Genomic DNA, 4,011 nt, shown 5'->3' with positions numbered 1-4,011 from the left:
CCGCTGAAACTTTTCTTTTCTAACTGCTGTCTATTTTTGTTGAAAATAAACATGTTGGTAAAAGTTCAAGCTTTTTTATCTGGCCTAAGTCTTGAACTGTTTTTACACGGCACTGTCTTCAGTAAATTTAAAAACAAATGTTGTTTTTTGTAGGATCAATAGATTTGAACTTTTTACTTTTGATACTAATGAACTTTTAAATCCAGATACTTTTTCACTTTTACTTGAGTAGTATTTTACTGGATGACTTTTATTTGAGTAACATTTTAGTGTGGTATCTGTACTTTTACTTAAGTAGGAACATTTAGTACTTTTCCCACCACTGAATTCCATCAGTCCTCTGAGTGTTTCTGATTTATGCACCACTGATGAACTGAAAAGTTGCCACAGATTTTCTTTTTCCTTCAGACTTTTCAGACATCACACATGTACCACAATAGAATTACTGAATTATGAACAGAGAAATGATTATTGTCTCTTGTCAACTACTAGAAATGTGTCACTGAGCTGAACAAGGATGGAGACTCCTGGATTGGTCTACGGTTCACACAACGGACAGGATGGGAATGGAAATGGGTGGATGACTCACCGCTGACACTAAAGTGAGACGCTTTTAAAGTTTTTAGTTTCCATCAGAATTCATTTTGTTAATAAAAGAAGTTGGGTTTTTTTGTATTATTAGATGAAAAAAGATGAAAAAAATATTACTTCACATTATATTAATTTACTAAGCTGAATTATGTGCTAAAAACGTTATTAAAAATGTAATTGTCATTTATTACTCACAATAAAAATGATAAAAAAATCTAACAGCTTCCTTCAAATTGAAAATAATCAGGAGGATTTTATTTCTCCTACAGGTTCTGGGCAACAGGACACTCGTACAACAACAATTATTATGCTGCAGCATTTTGCGATAAACAAGGAAAATGGACAACGAGCAGATTTAATGATAAGAAGAACTGGATCTGTGAGAAAGAGCTTTCCTGTTTTCCTTGAGGACAGAGGGGTCTGTCTCTGCAGAGAGGGATATTACAACAGCCTGTTTTCAAAAAGCCTAAGATGTCACATACATGACAACAAGGGGAAAGACGGCTCCTTTCTGTTTCAGTGTTACTTGAGTCATTATCATAAGGGACAAACCTCGTCAATAGGCAGCAGGGATTGTGCCTACAAAATAAAAGCGTAAGAACATTTTTGCAGCAGTAATTTATGTTGTGTTTAATTGAGAGCTTTTACTTAGAAAAGTTCTGAAGGAAATTCAAACACACCTCTGAAAAAGGCATCTGGAAAGGTGAGATTGCGGATTCCCCCGAATGAGAAAAGCATGAATTTCCTCTGCATGGAGATACTGGGAACAGAAAAAATAATCATCCATAGGTTGAAGTGGACCATTCGCCGGGATGTACAGACTCCTACACATGCTTAATTGTGATCGCCTATGTAATATGATTTCCTCACAATCTTGTTGAACTTGCAGCAAGTGAGAATTGAACACCTAACACTCCAAATGACAGTCCTGTGCGATACAAACTGAGCTAATCGCACACACAGTAAGCTAAATATTAGAATATAAATGGTCAACTGACGATGTCCTGGCCCACCATCTAATGACTTGACTGTCATACAGATACTTCTACAGACCACTTAATGATGTAGTTACACTTGGGAGGAGTAAAGATTATGAATGTGTTTTGGAGAGGATACATCTAATGGTGAATCAGGTTCCGATCTCTCTTGAATGCTTGGTTGCCTTTACGCTTGTTGTTTTTTTTTTGCTAATCAAAAGCTACTGAATCCACACAAGATGGGTCAGTAATAGTCACATACCCTGCATTTGTGTCAGTAAGGAAGATTTTCTTCTCTTTTGTTTTTCTTCATAAAATTAAATCAGCTAAAATATTTGTTTAAAATTTTAAGTTTTTTTACCATCATTGAACCAATAAAACTTGTCACGTCATTTCATCTACTAGACAGAACAAAAATAACCGGTCAACACATCACATTTCCTGTGTCAGAGATGCATGTGTGAATAAACTATATGGAGAACATGAATGCAGCTTTGCACAAATGTGTGAATGTGAGCACAAACCTGCTGTTGAGTGAAAACCATATACTTCCTCAGTGTCACTGACAAAAAACATCTTTATGTTTCACCTTTAAATATAGTTTTATGTAGTTTATGCCTCAATTAAAGTCAAGTCTTCAATAATACATATGTTGTGGTGTCCATCTGTGTCAGTGGTGAGTCCTGCTGTTACTTCCTCTTTTGAAAGCTGCCCAACCCAAAGACAAACAAGCAGACAGTCAAGCTGTTCACTAAGTTTTCAGTGTTTCAAAATGTCTGCAAGGATTCTCGCTGCACCAGATTCAAGCTTGAATGTGAGATATACCGGAAGAGTTCAAGACAACAGAGGAGCAAGAAAGGAGAATGAGGTGGAGATCTCAGAGGCTGAAGAGCATCACGCTGATCCTGGGTCACAAAAAGCAAGTAAGTCTGAAATTAAAAAGTTAATGTGCATTTTTGTGTAGCTATATAAAGATTAGATATTGAGTTCATCAATCAGTCACTATTCACTATGGGTCATTATCAGGTGTGTTGGTGATGAAATCTGGTGCCACAAGAGTAATTTTCCTTACTGAGAGAATGACAATAACTAAAACTACACAGTTCATAGTGGCCACTTCAAACTTCAAACATAATGAAAATACTATCTTTGCATTTTGTCTCTGTAGGATCACAGACTCCAAAGAATTGTGTCAAAATAAGTTGTTTTACTGCTGCAACTCTAGGAGTGATGTATCTTCTGATTTTGGCTGGAGTCTTCATACGATGTAAGGAATTTAGTTTTTAATTCAAATTTAAAGTTCAAATTTGTTTTTCGTAATGTCATGTTTTTAAGTTTTTATTTCAGTTTGATAACACAACAGGTGTATGTCCATGTATTTTATAAAAACTTGACTTTCATTTATTTTGTCCGAGAGACTTTTTGGGAAGCACAATAAAGCTAGTCAACACAGGTTCATGCTCCTGTCGCTCTGTGTAGAAGAGGAAGGATAATTCTGCACAATCCATACAAAGTCCCAAATATGTTTAATCTTAATAAGAGTCACATGTAGTGTCACTCTCTCTGGACTATCATCATTGCTTGCAGTGTAGCTCACGTTGTTTAGTTCCAGCGGACGCTAAACTAAACAAAACAACCAGCTGCAACAGGAAGAGGACAGTATACACTGCTCAAAAAAATAAAGGGAACACTTAAACAACACAATGTAACTCCAAGTCAGTCACACTCCTGTGAAATCAAACTGTCCACTTAGGAAGCAACACTGATTGACAATCAATTTCACATGCTGTTGTGCAAATGGAATAGACAACAGGTGGAAATTATAGGCAATTAGCAAGACACCCCCAATAAAGGAGTGGTTCTGCAGGTGGTGACCACAGACCACTTCTCAGTTCCTATGCTTCCCGGCTGATGTTTTGGTCACTTTTGAATGCTGGCGGTGCTTTCACTCTAGTGGTAGCATGAGATGGAGTCTACAACCCACACAAGTGGCTCAGGTAGTGCAGCTCATCCAGGATGGCACATCGATGCGAGCTGTGGCAAGAAGGTTTGCTGTGTCTGTCAGCGTAGTGTCCAGAGCACGGAGACGCTACCAGGAGACAGGCCAGTACATCAGGAGATGTGGAGGAGGCCGTAGGAGGGCAACAACCCAGCAGCAGGACCGCTACCTCCGCCTTTGTGCAAGGTGGAGCAGGAGGAGCACTGCCAGAGCATAATGACCTCCAGCAGGCCACAAATGTGCATGTGTCTGCTCAAACGGTCAGAAACAGACTCCATGAAGGGGGTATGAGGGCCCGACGTCCACAGGTGGGGATTGTGCTTACAGCCCAACACCGTGCAGGACGTTTGGCATTTGCCAGAGAACTCCAAGATTGGCAAATTCGCCACTGGCGCCCTGTGCTCTTCACAGATGAAAGCAGGTTCACACTGAGCACATGTGACA

General features: G+C 38.9%; 1 protein-coding gene and 1 long non-coding RNA gene across 10 annotated transcripts in view; one reads left to right on the top strand and one right to left on the bottom strand.

The window, feature by feature from the left end:
- LOC123976249 (collagen alpha-1(XIV) chain-like) overlaps window positions 1-4,011 on the bottom strand; it is a 270,666-nt gene that overhangs the window by 25,979 nt on the left and 240,676 nt on the right. The window lies entirely within an intron of this gene.
- LOC123976254 lies at window positions 292-1,979 on the top strand. The gene is made up of 2 exons (XR_006826305.1): window positions 292-602; window positions 861-1,979. It is a non-coding gene; the product is annotated as an uncharacterized LOC123976254 (long non-coding RNA).

The sequence above is a fragment of the Micropterus dolomieu genome, linkage group LG09 (genome assembly GCF_021292245.1).
Source record: "Micropterus dolomieu isolate WLL.071019.BEF.003 ecotype Adirondacks linkage group LG09, ASM2129224v1, whole genome shotgun sequence".
NCBI lineage: Eukaryota > Metazoa > Chordata > Actinopteri > Centrarchiformes > Centrarchidae > Micropterus > Micropterus dolomieu.
The sequence above is the reverse complement of the archived record's forward strand: the minus strand, read 5'-3'. Positions and strand labels throughout refer to the sequence as shown.